The sequence below is a fragment of the Columba livia genome, chromosome 3 (assembly GCF_036013475.1).
Source record: "Columba livia isolate bColLiv1 breed racing homer chromosome 3, bColLiv1.pat.W.v2, whole genome shotgun sequence".
Classification (NCBI taxonomy): domain Eukaryota; kingdom Metazoa; phylum Chordata; class Aves; order Columbiformes; family Columbidae; genus Columba; species Columba livia.
Genome location: NC_088604.1, coordinates 22,730,012 through 22,748,474, shown reverse-complemented (window position 1 = coordinate 22,748,474; position 18,463 = coordinate 22,730,012).

The window sequence follows — 18,463 nt, the reverse complement described above, 5'->3', positions numbered from 1 at the left end:
TTGCTTCGTTGACGTGTGGATTGTTTTCTATGTCAGGATTTTATTTTAAACTTAACCTGTGTATCTCAGTTCAGAAATATTCAGGAGATTTCTGTTGTGTCTCCAGAAAGTTCATCCAGGACCCAGTCTGCAGTCCTCGTTATAGGGAGATGCATAGCTTTGCTCTGTGCTCTGTTTGCCTGATCAATGATTCCCTCTCTCTGTGCACTCGGCTGAGACACCAAGCTCGACAGAATACAAGTAACAAGAATAAAAACAGAAACTGCAACACCCACTGGTTTGGGGATCATTACTTGGAAAGTGTCTGAGTATAAGTACGATAAAATAAAAGAGACAGAATGAAGAGGACTGTACTATCTCATTATACTGTAATACAAGAACAATTGTGTGACAGTTAATATGATTATTTTGATATTTTGTAAAACTAGAAAGTATATGCTTCAATTAATTATGTTGAACTGGATGTTCATTTAAGTTACACAAATTATAAAGAAAAAAAGGCAGTATCCATATTGATTTTCAAGATCTCTGCCCAACAAAAACTTCTTGAATGCACAAAGAAAGCTGAAATGGCTAACAGCTTCCCTCACTCTGTTTTGTCTTTTCTCAGCAGAAATTTGATCGTTCATTTGAACCTCTTCTTCAACCAGCTTTCCTAAGTTGAGAAAAAAAGCTATATGAGGGAAAGAACAATATGCCATCTGGCATCTGGTTTCAGTATTTCTGTGCTTGAGACGTGCACATAAATGTTCAGAAATGCCCTTCATATGCACGTATTGTATTCACACTAATGGAAAAGGTGTAACAAAACTGTTCTCTTGCAGTTACCCCGATCATCTTCTGTTACAGACAAGCAGAAAATGTCACTCCATTTCATTTTTGTCACGTGTTCTAATATTGCTACAAGGGGACAATTCTCAAAAGCAGAGTTTCAGTATAATATTAATTTGGTTACAAAATATAAATTGAGTACATTTTAGGCAGGAGTTTCCACTAAAGTTTGATCATAAATTTTTAGATGCTTCTTATATGCAGAAGTTAACAGTAGTATTTAATGACCACCCTAACTTATAGTTTTTCTTTCAGAAAACAGCCTAAAACCTGTGGTCTCATACAGTTTTGGGACCACAACATAAATGTCTCATGCCAAAAAAAAAAGGTTGCCATAATACTGCAGTCAAACTCACATAAATAAACAGGTGTACACTTGTAGTTAACAGTTTATCTTAATTTCTATTTCTTTCCTCTCTTGTTTGGCAGAAAACACCTTATTTTGGATAGTCTTAAATTTTATGTGATTTGAATACAATCTGAGGACATCATTAGCAAGGACCTGATGTTAAAGTAGTTAAATTAATATTATTATTTTATATTGAACAGCTGGTGTTTGCTCAGCCAAATCAATTTATGGAACATCTATTAAACACTGTGTTTGCTGTTGTAAAACTCTCTATGTTTTAGACCATATTCTAGGATGTATTTGACCCTTACTTCCTTTTACCATACCAGTGTTATTACTGAAAGTGCAGTTCCTGGTCACATGTTTTAAAAATTTTGCAGCCCAGTCACAATTGTTTTCATTTTTGAGCAAGGAATTACTGAGTGTCTATCTCTGCATTCTGCTTAAACTTTGTGGTGTTTTATTTAAACATTTTCATCACAACCTCACTTAGTAATTGTCAAAAGAATATGCGTGACACTGTACCTACTAAAAACTTGGCAATCTCTCTCAGCAGTATTGATCTTGTCTCACTGAAGATGCTGTGACTTGTGATTTAAGGAGAAAGAGACTGGACAATAAAAGATTTATGTAGTCTGTTATTTTCTGAAAATAATTGTTGTTTCAAAATCTTCAAAGAAAATTTAATACATCTTTAAAGTGTGTGTGGCAAGGCTTTGTTATGAAAACAACTATGTTATTCCATTACTATCTCATACTTTCTTATCAGCAGCAAAAAAAGAGAAATTAATGAACCATCAAATATATTTACATGATTAAGCTAGTCGCCATGCCACTCTGTTGCTGTATATATTTGCCTCCCATCTTCTCTTTGCTCTCTGTCAGCTTTTTTGTAGAGGAGCCATATGTTTCAGAGCCATCTTTGAAACATCCAGATAGTTTTTGGATGCTGAAGTGTCAGTTATTACACTTAACATGCACAAGAGACTTGAGCTCTGATGATTCAAGTGGCTGTGAATACTGAGAAATCAGCTGTTTACCTACAAAAAGACTAATAAAACTTTTCCATCTCTGATAATAATTCCTGATGTGTAACCTAAAAATGGCATAATAATCTCCTTCCACCACTGTGTAAAATTTATGGGCAGGACCGTGATGTTTGTATTTTCTGGCTTGTGAGTTCCTGATTGTAACTCCATGGTTCATGCTTTTCAATTCAATAAACCATGGGGACATGCGTTACTACTCTGATTTCAGTGGGAGCTTTGGGACAGAGAGGTGGGTCCACATTGAGCCTTCTTACTTTGGAGCAAAATTTCACTCTGTCCATGTGCTATAACAGTTATCTTCTCTAGGTTTTTCATTTTTTCAGTTTATTACCCATTTTTCCGTGTATATTTAATTCTGTTTGGGGGATTCTATTACTTTCCTCTATTAGAGGAGTTATTGGAGTTTTTTGCCTTGCTGCCTTTGTTTTCCTTCTCCTTCCCCCGATTTTCCAAGCTGACTCTTGTGCTCTTGATGTTGACCAGTGTCCACTGTTATAAATAAAAACACACCAACTACTATGGTAAACTTTCTGCTGTTTTCTTTTGACAATTTACAATGCACTACTAAGGGTAAATCAAGCATCTGATTTGAATGTCATTATTTGAACACCAAAGCAAAACAAGAAATTCTAACATCATAAAAGCTCTATTTGCTACTGGTTTTACTCCAGTGAGTATGTATTTCACTTACTCTTTAGAAACTTTTTTGTGTGTTGCTGGACTTGTTTTTCCCAGAATGAAGGCATCTATAAACAAGAAATACCTTAAAAATTCTCCTAGCCTTTTGACTGAGGCTGTAGCTTTATTTAGCTTTAGTTTGCACAGAAGGAAAGATGTACTGGTGTAGAAACCTAAATCTAAAGGCCAGCACAAAGATGACAGGTGAGCAAAGATGGTAGATACACAAATAAGGTTATTTTGAGAAGAAGTTTAAATAAAGGCAGAGAATAGAGGTCATGAGCATTGGGGCACTCACAGGAAGCAGAGATATGGAAGGGCTTCTCAAAGACATGTCAAAGGAATGATTAGACAGGCAGAAAAAGTGACACAGGTGAGATCAGTCACAGAAGCAAAGACACATATTTTGAACAAAATAACAAGCGTTGTACAGGTCAAAGATGATGAAGATATATGAGAGAAGTCTGAGATTTTACTAAAATGTCACTAAAGATTTTGGCAAAAGTATTTCCCTTGGAATGCAAGGGAGAAATTGAGTATAAATAGATGGGGAAATTCAGGTTGCAGCAGTAAATGCTGTGTTTAATGGTCTTGAAGTAAAAGGGACTAAGAAGATAGGGCAACAAATGAGGAGAAAATTTAAGATAAAGGTGGGATATTTTTCAAAGAACAACAACTGCCCTTTTTGTACTGTGAAGTAAAAGATCAAGAAAGTACTGAGAAGATATGTAGAAAATACAGACAAGGGTAAGAGTGGTGTTGAAGAGCTTCAGAGATGAAGAGAGGTCACAAGAACAAGAGGAAACTTGGGGGAGAACTGGTAGAAAATGTGCAGATCAGGAGCAAGAAAGAAGGAGAACTGAATTTCAGAAGGAAAACCAGGAGGGGAAGGGAGGTGAAACTAAAACCATCCGGGATTTCAGAAATGTCATCTTGGTAGAAACTGGCAGGGTCCCATATGAGGGAGAAGGAGAAAGGGAGGGAGGGTGGGAGGTGGAACAGAGAAAGGGATAGAGGGAGAAAGGACAAAAGGAGAGTTTGAAGCCTGAGCCAATGGTAGAAAAGAGCAGATGGGACTAAGCAGATTTAAAGTAGCTGGGAAATAGTTATTTACCTAGGCAGATGGTAGGACTGAACAGAAAGATTGGTTTGTAGTGAAGAGAGGTTGACTTCACAAGTACTTCAGAAAATATTCCACTGCGTGGAAGAAAGTGTGAAATACGCAGATTCAAAGACATGAGGAAACGGTAGTGGTTGAATGAAGTTGTAGAGAGCCTGATCAGGAACCACTGTGAGGGCAGAAGGGAAAATAAAGGAGAAGAGAAAGATGTTAAATTCAAATGTAAACTCAAAACTCGGCAGAGATTGTGAGAGGAGGTTATTCTGTAACGGAAAAAAAAAAAAAAAAAACAACACAAAAAAACAAACTCAGACATTTTTTTAACAGGAAAAAAAAAAAAAAACAGTTCTTATTGGCAGCCACAAGCCAGTGAGTGCAGAGTAATGAGACTGTGGGCGTTTTTGAAATTTTACAACAAGGCCAATGGATCACATCTGGAAATTTTATCCCTGTGGTACAATTATCCTCCTGCAGAAATTTATTCATTGACACTATGAAATACACTTTTTAAAAAATCTTTTCAGAATATCCAGAGAACTTGCATTGTTAAAAAAAAAAAAAAAAAAAAGCAAAAATCCTGATTACATTCTTCACAAGTTTGTTGTATTTTTCCAGTTAATGCTTCAAGCTTATGAGAAAGCTCAACATATAAGGAACCTGACTTTCTATGTGCTTTCTCTCAGCACCTCATTGCTATGAGCTTTTCTGTGTCATTGTTCTTTCTGTGTAGGTGTAACTGAATCCCCCAAAGTTATTTTGCCATGTTTAGCTTTCCTCTCATCTATTTAAATTCCTTGGTCAATTTATTAGCTACTCCCAAGAAAGGTCATGCCACAGAACTCTAATTTGCTTTATTCAACCCACCTCTGAAAAGCACTGATAATTTTCTCCTGCTCTCTTTTTAAAATAGCAAGTGACAAGTCTTCCATTATTCTTTGACTTCAACACACGTATTTAGAATATCTACCAGCAGAAATTATCGCCAGCTCTGCAGCCATTTTTCCCCTGAGGAAACACAAAGCTGTAATACTGATAAATAATGCCTTTTTACCTTACATTTCACCCTGACCTCATACTGACTTAATAGAATCTTTACCTCTCTAAGAGAAGAGTCAGTCAGTGCCACAGGGGCAGCATATGTTTTCAAAAAGGTAAAGAACAGAGAAATTTCCATTGCTCTGACGTAATTAATTTTCAAAAAGCTTTGTGACTACTAATGACCGATTCCATATGCTCTAAAACTGAACACTACAAAATCACTGTACATATAAGATTTGAGGATTTGAAACAGATCAAAATTAGGAGAAATTTGAATATTCAAACCAGAATAAATACACTATAAAGTACTCACACATAACCTTGCATTTCAACAGTGACCTTGGTCCTAATCAAGAATTTAGGAAAAAAAAAACACCAACTCTGGAGAGGTTTTTAAATGCATGCCTCATCAAGTTATCATAATTAAATCACCATTTTCATCAAGCAGTAAAATGTGACCAAATTACCATGCAAAACTATTAATCACAGCACATATACATTTCAATTGCAAACAGTTTAGGATGCATTTATAAAAGTCTTCCTCAGATAATCATGAGCAAAAATTATGTTAATGTTTTGCCACTGAAAGAGGAGCTATACGTATTGTAGAAAGTTTATTATTAAAAATATTACATCCCAAATCCTGAAGATTAGACATGGATAAGGCTTTCATTTTGATAGATGTTTACAGAGTTTTTACAGCGATTAATAGACTGAAAAAGTTAAGCATGTTTTTTATGTGCCAAATTTTAGGTACACCATACTTGAAGTTATCTTCAAAGAGAGGCAGAAATCATTACCTGTATGTGTAAGCCCTCTATACTTAAAATGTGCACATAATTTAAAAGGTTAGTTACTTTCTTATAGAAATCAGAGGTATACTAACGCACACCAACTGAATGTGCATATATATGTTATCCCATGTACAGTCATCCTATTTAATTACATGAACATTTTAACTTATAGAAAATGAAACCATATAATATAGAGATTATATCTGAGATAGCACTGAGAGACACATTCTGCAACAAGCAGACAGTGTGCTAAGCAAAATCAATCTCTGGGGAAAACATTTTGACAAGAAAAAGAACATAAATTAGTAAATTATTTGTTTCAACTTCATCACTCTAATCTTTTGATTCTCTTTGAGGTGATTTGCCAGAATGCTGCACTGTGTGGATATTCATCACTTTTCTTTGTATTAGGTTCCCTGTTTTTTATGATGATGTTTTCATGAGTGGTGTGCAACCTCCTTTTGTAGACATTATGCCTTGCTGATTCAGCAGTGGAACGTGACAATTAGATCAGCCTTTCTAAGGAAAACAAAGACTGTTCCAAGCTCACCTTTCTGTATTAATTCCATGTTTCAGGGTATACAAGTATTTCTGTCTTCACATAATCCTCTTTTTGGCATCCTCAGCTGTCCTCTTTCTTCTTACTGGTTTCTGTGGGCTTTAGTTGCCTTTGTTCTGGCAAGTACAGAAGGGACAGTGTCTCCTTCATTCTCTTTCCTGCTATCCTATCCATTTTCTTAGAAAGAAAAGGTCCAGAGACCTCAAGCTACAGGACCACTACTTGGGCCAGTCAAGGAGAGCTACACACTCCTTGACCTATCTGCATACTTGGCCTTCTATCTTTCTTTGCCTGCTTTACACAGGAAAGGCTTTTCTGCATATGGAGTGTCCTGAACCACTTCTGTATTTTCTGAATGGAGTTACAACATTAACTTGAGGAATTAACTTGAGGAATCTCCTTGCTGTCTGCCTGTCCATTGTTTCTAACAAAGATACCGTAGTCAGAAATACTTCTGGATTTTGCAAAAGTGTTTCTCCTGGTTTGCTTGGTTGCATTTTGCTGCTCTGATTCATGCTGAGACCAGCTAGACCCACACAATACTTTTGCTGGGAGATCACAGGTTTTGCCTGAAGGTTAGCAGAGCCCAGCACCACATACCTTCACTGCATTTTTTAGTAGTTTGGGCTCCAGCTGCCTCTGCAGCAGACAGTGCCAAGGCCCTTTTGTCTATCCAAAATCAGTCAACCCAACATCACCTCAGAGAGGCTGCAAAAGGAGGACAGCAGTTCCAATGTGCTTTGCTCCTTCAGTACTGTAAAACATTAACTGATGCAATGAGAGTATCAAAATAGATGTGCTTTATAGATGAAAGTGTACCTGAAGTTCTCTTCTATAAGAAAGAATACAAAATGGTTTGCCTCAACCTCAGGCCCAAGTGGACTTCAAAACAAAATGGCACAAGCACACCAGCGGTTAGCAGATTCAACTTTGAAACTGGCTGTGGGATTATTCTGCAGGGGAAAAAAACAACAACAAAAAGTAAACTAGCTCAGAACTGAACAAGTAATTTTAAAAACATCTTCCACACTAATAAAGGATTGGGTGAATTCTTATTTGGCCTGTGTTACTCTGCTGTAGTCTTTTACTGCTTGTTGGAGAGATAAAGATGTGGATTGTATCTGCTGAGACAACTGCCCAGGAGAACAGGCCAGAGCCCAGTCTGGTGTTTGTACACAGTCCGTGACTGGAGGTGATATTCTTCTAACACAGGGCCCTCTTTGTCTTTTAATTCCCTGCCATTTAGAAGGTACGCTGCTAGCACAACTTTGTCATTTTTGCAAAGCCTGGGAGAACTAAGGATCAAGCCTATTTTGGCAATGACAGAAATTGGTTGTAACTCAGCATTTCGGACTGCTTTGCTAATATGCAATTACTTAAGACATAATTTATCTTTCTAGCAGTGAAGCTTAGTACAGAGCTAAGTTATAGAAATTGTTTCCTTCAAGAGGACCAGTTTTATTTTGTTTGCTTTTTTGTCCTTAGTTTTAAATACTGCTGCCCACACAAGTAGTACAAAGAGCTTAATAAGCAAGGAAGTCTGTTGTTGGTCTCGATGAGAAGAAGTTCGTTAATACTGGATGTTCTGATTTAAAAATATTCTCATTACTCCTATTTAGTGGGCAGGCAAAATACAGTTTGGAGAACTTATCTCTGTGGTATGTGGAGCAGGATATTGCTTATATCAATAAAGATCTGCTGTGTTTATTACTAAGATGCTGATCTGTAAAACACAACCTCTATTAAATTAGTTAAAAAGGCAAATCAGAAGAACATTCGGCACTGGTTTCTAACAAACAGAATGTGGTTGACAGTGACAATCTGGCCAAGGAACATGTCCTCATGAATTGCAACATAGCTTGAGCAAATAAAATTAGATTTTGGGCTTCAAGAGTTAATTGGTTGTAATCTCCAGTCATTGGGGAAGGAGACATTTAGAGAAGTGCACACTCACAAGAAATCACAATCCAAAAAGGAGAATTGAAAGGAAAGGTCCAGAGACCTAACGCTACCAGATATATATTCAAAATGCAATTGCAATTTTAAAAATCTGCTAACAACCTAGCATTTGTTTCCTGACTTTCCTTAAATTATAATGTATCACTTTAATCAATAGCAATACAGAAGACATCACCTGATGTAGGCAATCTAAATCAATGCTTTCAAATACCTCAGTGAGAACCTGTGCTTACTTCTGTGATAGTAAATGAACACGGCAAGGGCATGGGCTGCAACAGTGGTCCAGGATCACCACAAATTCTCAGTTTCAAGATTCTGAACTCCACGATTTCATGTTCCCGCAGTCAAGACTACCTTAAAGCATTACAACCTTGATAAGCCCTTCCTTGTTTATGAGCATGATGTCCAGCAAAACACTTTCCCTCACTGGTCCTCTATGGCTTGGGTCACGAAGTTGTCATTGATGCTTTTCAGGAACCTTCTGGGTTTCCCATATGTCACCCATACTGGTCCACTCCTCCGTCCTCCTAATCTCTTAGTTGGCTCATCGTCCATCACCAGGCAGAGCTCCACACACTCGAACTGCTCTCTCATGTGAAGGGCAACTGCCCTTCTTTGTCTTCCTGCCTTGTGCTTCCTGAAGATCTGGTATCACTTCATTGCAGCTTGGCAGTCATGAGAGTCACCGCACCAGGCCTCCATGATTGCAACAAGATCATAGTTCTGCAGGTGCACACAGTTCACTAACTCCTTGTGTTTATTTGTGAAACTGTGTGCATTTAGTGTACAGGAATTTCAGAGAAGCATCCCAGCATTCCGATTTCCCAGAAGGAGTCAGGAACAGTTGTTCAATTGTCATGGTTTGTAGGCCTTGTTTACATACAAATGCTTGAGGTGACCCTGCTTCAGGCCTGCTTTGTTGATTTTATCTCTCATTCACACCACGCCAAGCACTGTGCTGTCAAACTTGTCCATCACTCCCACCTCTAGAACTGCTCTTATCTGTCTACTTCCCACAGAATTACTGGCTTAAAATTCTCCTTACTAGGTCAGCCATCCTGCTGGCAAAGACACCTTTGCCATGCTTAGTGAGGTGGATCTCATCTTTCCCAAGCAGCCACTAATCTTCAAATAAAGTCCCATGATCATAGAAACCAAAATCCTGCTGCCAGCACCAGGTCTGCAACCAACTGTTGACATATAGAATCAGTGCCCTCCTCCTTAGACCCTTTGCTGTCACCAGCAGGATTTTGGAGAACTCTGCCTGTCCTCCATACTCCTGACCATCTCCCTCAGACCACTGTAGTCACTTTTGATAAGCTGTAGGTTGCCCCTGGCAGTCCCAGTGATGACCACATGAAAGAACAGCAGGGGGTAATAGTCCAAGGGTTGGACAGGACTCAGCAGTCTCTCCACAACATCCCAAGTCTGGGCCACTGGCAAGCAGCAAACTTCTGTAGACAACAGATCAGGTTGGCATATTCATAGTACTTAGCACATTTCTTGACAGTGTTTCCACTCAGGACAAGATTTTCACCCTTAAAATGCCCAGGTGTAGTTCAGGCAGTGTAGACAGTTCCCAGCAAGAAGTAAGGACAAGGCCATCACATTTTTCCCCTCTGTGGGGACAGCAAAGGGTTCTAGGCATATCAGACCATGCTGTGTGATGGTACTGGTTCTGAGGTCAGCCTAGGGAGCCTTACCCCATTACCTTCTAGGATAAAATATGTAGGAGACAGAAATTGAAAGACATCCCTTGAAGGAGAAGGTGTATTTATCACCATGAAAGTAGAGGAAGAGAAAAAGCTAGGGTCAAATAAGGAGAACATAGGAAGAAATGGGGACAGAAATCATCCAGGATACATTTGATTTATAAATCTTGATGCAATTACAGAAAGAAACAAGTTTTATATAAGCCACAAGGTCCTACTTGGAATTGAAAAGGTCATATACTGAAAGAATGTGAACAGACGATGACTCTTTGTTAGTGGACTGTTTTTAAAAATTGAAAAACATTTTTCAAAGTAGAACATAGCACAAAAGGCAAACACAGTAACACAAAGCAAAGAAAGAAAGGTGTAAAGAAAGGCTGATAAAAATAAAGATAAAACTAAAGTGTGCACTCAAGGTAGAAATGAGCTAAGTAAGAGATTAAATTTGAATTTATGGAGACTAATAAAGAAGGACATAAGCTCATTAATAGAGAATTATCCAGGTCCATCCAGCAATCTGCATACAGACAAATGTGTGATACTATAAGCCTAACTGAAACTTTGCTAGAAGATAACAGTAAAAATATATTAATATCATGGGATTAAAATTATTTTTAGAATGGACAGCCAGTGTAATGATGCTCAGGCAATTAAGACAGAGAGGGAGCATTATGGAAACCTGAGACACTGCAGAGCACAGGGTAGTAAAACTGCATTTTTCTTTAGTTCTTAGACTTTAATACTTTATTTTAAGCTAAGGCAAAGAAAGAGGATTAAGCAGATGATAATGCCCCCATGAATGAGTTTAAAAAGCACAAAATGTAGTGTTCCAAAACCATGATCACCTTTTCACTAATATTTTAATGAGATATTTCTGTCCTATTTCAGGAATTACAAGAAAAAAAGGTATTATATTGTAGGATGAATTTAAAGAAACAAATAAAGAGAACACATAACCTAACAAGAAGCAGGGACAAGTAAGAAATAAAATCATGTTTTGGTTGCACTGCCATTTTTATGATGGAAAGATATCTTTGCTGACTCAACATTTTGCCAAGAAAAAATACATATATTTCTTCCACAGTATACTTTTAGTGGAAGACAGAAGTTTGATTGAAAGTTACAAAGTGGTTGACATCAACTTGATAAAATACTTTCAGCATATTATGTGGTACTGAAGATTTATATCCTTCAGTAAAATTATGCTGTCAGTCTTTGCATTCCACTGGGAACTTGTCTAACCCATTGGTTATTTTAATATATATCTCATAAAGCAAAGGCCTAGGTTCAACCAAAAAGAGTAAAAAATCCCAAAGAGTAAAACAGTAAGGATTTTTAAAAATCCAAGTTACTTACTTTATGAATTATGGAAGTTATTTATGAGCAGATGTATTATGAAAATTTAAACATGCTACCAAAGGCATAACTTGATTTGGCATCAATAAATTTGTTCATATGGTAAACCGGTATCAAGAACTGATTCCTGCAGTACTTGAGGAATTTACATTTCCATGGAAGAAACTGAGGTCTGAACCTGCCACAGGAGAAGATATTTTGCCAAGGCAAATACAGACATCCAAAAAGTGATGAAGAAAGCTTTATGTATTGAAGGTGAACCCAAATAAATTAGAAGTAGAAATTAAATACAAACAGAAATCACAGAAGTAGAAATACTGCAAAAAATCCCAGGTAAACCCGAAACATGTCCCATTTCCCAAGTGAATAACATATTTTTAAAAGAAAATTGAAATACTGTCTAAAGTTAAAAAAAAAAAAAATCCAGAAAAGCTGTCTAAAATAAATGCTAAAAAACCTTGTGTAAGTGACTGAACTCTTCTTTCTACTTTCAAAGTGTTTGATGCAAAACAGTAATATTGAATCAATTCATTTATTAAGACCTTTTATTTTTACCTTGATTAAACTAACTCGAATGCAGCACAGTGAGATGAAGCCACCTTACAAGTGTTTGTTATACGGAAGAACTAATTTGGTGAGAAATAAACAAAAAAGGTAGCTCTCCACAAGTTTACATGCAGATAACTTCTATCCATCCTCCTTGAACTTCCTTCTCAGCCTCAGGTCCATTGACTGCTCAGGGTGCTAGAGCCAAGCAAGACCTGGTGGCCCCATGGTCAGGGGAAGCTCCATTTCCCCTAGAATGTTTGGCAACAACTGGACACAGTGCAAAAGGCAGATGGGCACCACCACCTGCCTGAAAATCTGCATAAAATTCAAATGGGTATATTATGGCAGAGCAAAAATTTTTTATCTGTTGAGGTTAGTATAGTGGTTCATATTCTGTGTGTAGGAAGGAACATCATAATAAATAATAATAAACTCTGAAGACAAAAACAACTACCAGATCTGTCCAGCCTAACTCCCTCTATGTGCACTGACCACTGCAAGGGGCAGAGTGATAGATCGGTTCAAGTTTTAGCCCATGGGATGCAGAAGATGAAAATCCAAGTTTTTTGTTTACATAATTCCCAATTATTTAGTTGCAATACCTCATAGCACTAAGAATCCAGAACCAAGTAAGGAAAACAGCAGCTAGACTTGTAAGGTTTTTCCAATTGTGACATTTTGGGGTTTTTCGTATTTTCTGAAAAAAAAATTGGTTAACTGGAAGAAAATCCACAGGAGCACTCTTGAGCTGCTCCAAAAGAACAGTGTGGGTGTCCAGTGCTCAGCTACATCAGTTTGGTTGTACATCCCCTGATTGCACCATGCAACATGCTTAAATAGACACAGCTTTCCTCAAATCAGTGCTGAAGTCAAAGCCCAGAACCTTGGAGGTATTTAAACACCCGTCTTCTAAATCCACAGGTGTCAGATGCCTGAGAAGCCCAGAGTTACTGTAAGTGCAAAGTATTAAAAACAACCCAGTTGTATTCCTTGCTAACAGTACACTCTTCTGTGTTATGTTTTTTACCTTTGCTTTTAGCCAGTCTTATATACTTCAACTATCATTAGCTGGGAGGAAAAAAACATAATTCTTGTAAATAAGAGCTTGGTCTGTTAATTTTGGTTTAATGTGCCTATACTATTACTCAAAACTTGGGTATGTTATTTGATTTAGATCCATTTTTCATTTTAGTCTAACAGCTTTTAAATCAGGTCACTGACCAGTACATTTACCCATCTTCAGTTAAAGCAAATATATCCACATTATGCTTTGTGGAGCATTTCAATGTAGCAGCAAGCTCTAAGACTACATTATAAAATCTTGCAGATAACAGTATATAATTTTATGTGAACAGCAATGCTAGCTAAATATAACATGTCAGTACATTTTAAAGCCGCTTCTCATTACTATTCTTTGCCATTCAAGAACCTAATGAAGTTTAACAAGGGCAAGTATATGGTCGTTCATCTGAGGAGAAATAACCCCAGGCACCAGTACAGGTTAGGTATTGACCTGCTGGAAAGCAGCATTGCAGAGGAGGACCTAGGAGTTCCGGTCGACAACAGGTTGACCATGAGTCAACAATGTGCCCTTGTAGCCAATAAGACCAACAGTATCCTAGTGTGCATTAAGAAGAGTGTGACCAGCAGGTCGAGGGAGGTTCTCCTCCTCCTCTAAACTTCTCTTGTGAGGCCACATCTGGAGTACTGCATCCAGTTCTGGGATCCCCAGTTTAAGAAGGACAAGTAATTAGTAGAGGGAGTCCAGCAGAGAGCTACAAAGGTGATTAGGGGCCCAGAGCATCTTTCTCATGAGGAGAGACTGAGAGGATTGGGTCTGTTCAGCCTGGAGAAGAGAAGGCTGAGAGGGGAATCTCATCAAAGTTTATAAATATCTCAAGGGGGGATGTTGAGAGGATGGGACCAGACTCTTTTCAGTGGTGTCCAGCAAGAGGAAAAGGGGCAACAGGCACAGACAAGGAGAAACTTCTTTACTTAGAGGGTGCCAGAGCACTGGAACAGGCTGCCCAGAGAGGTTGTGGAGTCTCCTTCTCTGGAGCCATTCAAAACCCACCTGCACACCTTCCTGTGCAATCTTCTCTAGGTGAACCTGCTTTAGCAGGTGGGTTGGACTAGATGATCTTCAGAGGTCCCTTCCAACCCCAACCATTCTGTGATTCTGTGATTTGTATTTAACACCAAAAATTCCCGACTGGCAGTTAAAACAGTATTAATATCTACAGTGGTCTCTAGAGTTGTGTAAATGAAGAATTATGGGCAATTTACTTTAAATCCTTGAAGAAAAAAAAGCTGCAACATTGTGCAACTTTGAGTTTATTCTGTGTTTACTATATCTGATTACCTTTCAGTTCCTATCATTAGTAGTGACACAAGTTGTTATACTTAATTTCTTTATTAAAAGTCTGGGCTTTTAAATTTTTTTTTAGTTATGTGACATAGCAATAGGGTGAATTCTACGTTGCTGGATTTTTTAAGATAAAGATTTTTTTAGTTTGTGGATGTTTTTTAACCTTCTTTATTAATATTTCTTTATTCTAGTGTTACAAGGCCAGGTAGAAACTCTCTTATTGTTTTATATCTCATGTAGTACCTCAAAAGAGAGAAACCTTGAAAGACACATTTAAATAACCTTTAAAATTACATGATATAAAGAAATTTCCTAGAGGTACTTCTGCAAATCAAAACATCCTAAAATGCCTGTCAAAAACCCTAGAGATTTTACAGTGATATGAAAGAAGTCTTTCATACCACAATCAAAGTCACACAATGGGAAATTATTCCCTGCGATTCCCTGCTACAGTTGTGAAATTTAGGAGGACTAATGTTAATTAAAAGAATATTCAGATTAAAAAATATCTGATCTAGAAAGAAAGCTCTCAACAACTATAAACTGATTCTGTAATTTAAAAGTTACGTAAATTTAGCCAAATAACTAAAGCTGAAAAAAAATAATCTAAGGTCTTAAATTTAAATATTGAACAAGAATATAGTTTCCAGCTACTTGAGTAGCAGACCTTGAATAACATTATGTCAGTTATCTGCTGTAGAAGGATTTGCTGATAACTCTGAGTTGTAAGACAGAAAATATTTTGCATCTCTTCCCATTTTACTTTGAATAAAATAAAAAATGCTGGCATTTAGGGTTATTTTTTTAAAATTTTTCACTCTAGCTTCATTAGATTTCAGATATTACCTTATCTTCTAACGTTAATCCAAGTTGTTTGTTAGAAGTTGTGTCTAACATTGTGACCTTCAAACCCAAACGGTTCTCTGATTTGGGGATCCGCAGAGCTTTGCCTCTTGGTGATGGAAAGGATGTCTGCTGCATCTCTTATGCTGCATTGTTAGAAACCTTCCCAATGGGTGGAAGTGGTTTACTATTGGAACTTAGAACTCCATCCTCACACATGTAAGGATGTTGGTTTTAATGTTCTGGCTCAACGTGTAGCATTAGTATACCCAAACTAAATGTTGTATAATGAAATGGTGGTTTTGTTTTGAGAGAAATGAACAAGAGCTCTGTCATAGATATAGTTGATATCAGCTAATTCAACAGCAGCAATAGTATGATCAATATCTACTGTTGCTTCAATGTGTGCAATCTCTTCTGAAGCATCTTATCTAACACCTGAGTAATAATACAAGGTAAGTCCTATTTTATGGTAAAATAGTAGAGCAATAGCTATGGTATGAAAATGTTTTTTGTCCTTCTAAATTTCCTTAAATCCTGGGAAAAGTACACACTGTGCACATACTATACAATAACCTGACAGTTAAAATAACTCATGATTGTTTTAATATGCAAAGTGCTTGGTACTTAAAAACAGTCATCATCGTTTCCTAATAGAAACCTTTTAAGGGGGAAATGGATGCAATTATAAAAAATAATATTACATTTTCTCGCTTATATATTAATCTATTTTCTATCACACTGATAGAGATGGTCAAGCTATAAAGGTATCACCTGGTTACAAAGAATATTAAAATTTGGAAATGGTCTTACAGTTCATTAAGGATTTTAAAAGAAGTGTAACCTAATCAACATTCAACTCTTATGTTCTAATTACGTGATAATCAGTAATCACCATTGTCTCAGGTTATATGCACTAATAAAAATCTCTCCCAAGTGCACAATGAAGTGCCACAATATTAACTGAATTACATAGCAAGCAATTTTTATTTTAACATATTTAGTAGACTTAGTTGCATTGTTCAGAGGTTCCTTTTGTTTTGTGTTGCTTTTAATTATAATGAATAGGTAGAAATGAGAGATCCTTTCCAAAATTTAAAAAAAGCAAAATCAAAACAATTCACAAATCTCACTTAATGAGCTTTAGTTAGCTTCTGTTCTACTGCAGTGTGTTTCAGAACAATCTCTAACAGAATCCTGCAGTGGAGCTGTGAGCTGCCGCCTCTACATTGGCTTGGGGGAAATTTCCACTTCTCTCTCAGACAGCTTTGACAGCAAGTTTAGAATTGAAATGCCTCTGAATTAGTAACATTCCAATCCATCAAATCCGTAGATGAGCCATTTCTTTCTCTTCTCTGCTTATTGAATAAGTGATATAGAAATTATTGATGAAATGGTCATATGGTAATACATCATACTGAGCATACCAGCTCCATCTGTAAATTATGCTTTTTGCTAACAAAAAAAAAAATCTGTTTTCAGAAAGTGACAAATGTCAACACTGAGCACCTTGGGATCAATTTTAATTTCTCTATGGTGTAAGCGCATATGTTAATTTCCTGTCATTACAGTAATCTTTCAGTAGTTACAATTAAAATAAATATGTATTTGCAGTTACTTTACAGTTGTACCTTGTTCTATTACTGCTATTTCTAATTCTAAATGTGTGTACCTAACTATAAACATCACATAGAAGCTGAACAGCTAGCTTTTAGTGTAGTAAACACTGAAACAACAAACATTACCTGGTTTTAGAGTTTGGGACTGGAACTGAGTACTCTTATGTATTCAATGAACTGATGAAGTAAGGAGAAAGATTTCAGAAGCAAGATATTATCATACAAAAGCAGGTTTTTTTGTTCTTGTTTGCTCAGATTTGCATTATTTTGGTAGATCTTTACCAAAGTTATAACAAAATTCAGAAATTGGTTACTAACAGTTATAAATGTATGCCAAATTTAGGAAGCAGGACTTTTAAAGAATACATAATATTTTGAGAAAAGCAATGAATGAAACCCTTTACATTGGTGAAAAGTACTTTCATCCTTTTTTGTTGTTGTTTAAACAAAATACTTTAAGAACAAAATTCACCTACGTGTAATTACAATTTACAAGACCCTGAAAATAACTGAAAGTTTTTCCTTCAGATGTGATTAAATTCTTTGTTTTGCTTGTAATCAGTTTTAGATGCATATGTTCATTGTTTTGTTGGAGGAGTGAAAAGAGCAGGTTTAAAAAAACAAACAAACAAACAAACAAACAAACAAACAAACAAACCTGCGTGCTTTATATTGCAGCATTTGACTTTGGCTGAGGGAGGGTTGTGAAGCACTAAGGAGGAGATGTAGATTCCTGCTGGCATATTCTTCAGCTTTGCAAACCTGATTATCAGTCTTGCAGACTGCAGCTGGACTCACTCACAGGGACAGTCTCAGCTGTGCTCCATGACCATAATTCCCTGACTGCCATGGTACTTGCCTGCTCTCAAGATCAGCATGACAGTGTTTATGCTGCAGAGAGTCAAACTCTGCAGTGCTCAACCTTAAACTGTCCTTCCAGTACATTCTCAAGCAGGAACAGGACCACAGGCACACAGCTGAGAAAAAAATTTAGAAAAATCATTAAGCTTCACAGGACTCCCACTACATTATTTTCACTGAAGAAAGTCTTCACTTTTGCGACTCACCTCACCCTGGTAGTTAGGAGTGGGAAGGGCTCCAGGCACACTGACATCTCAAGCTAATATCCAAAAAGCCTGTCTGATGTTGCAGATTAAATACCTGCTTTTAGTTTGCTAGGCAGAATAAATCTGTCTAGCAATGAAACTCCTCCATACTACAGGTGGGAAAAAAGTGCGCAGCTAGACAGTACTGTATGCATCCTGGAGTCCATTTTGACTTACAGCATCTACCACACATGACAACACCTGATGCCTCCTAGGCACATTTCTTTTCCCTCCACACAACAGAATAAATGTCAGGTACTCTGCCTCTTTCTCTCATCTGCACTGTACATTTAGAGTCCGTAAGTCTAAATTTGACTTTTTTTGGACCTTCCCCAGCCCTGAACAGCAATGCTGGTGCTATAGAGAGAGGAGAGACTACACACAAATGCTAGCAACCCAAAAAATTGAGTGTCACTTCTGCCCCAGGGCCACACTTCATTTTATCTTGGGATAGATGGTCACAGCTTTGGGAAACAAAGAATGGCACCTTCGCAACCATCTCACAGTTGCTTCCAAGACACTTCCTGGCTCTT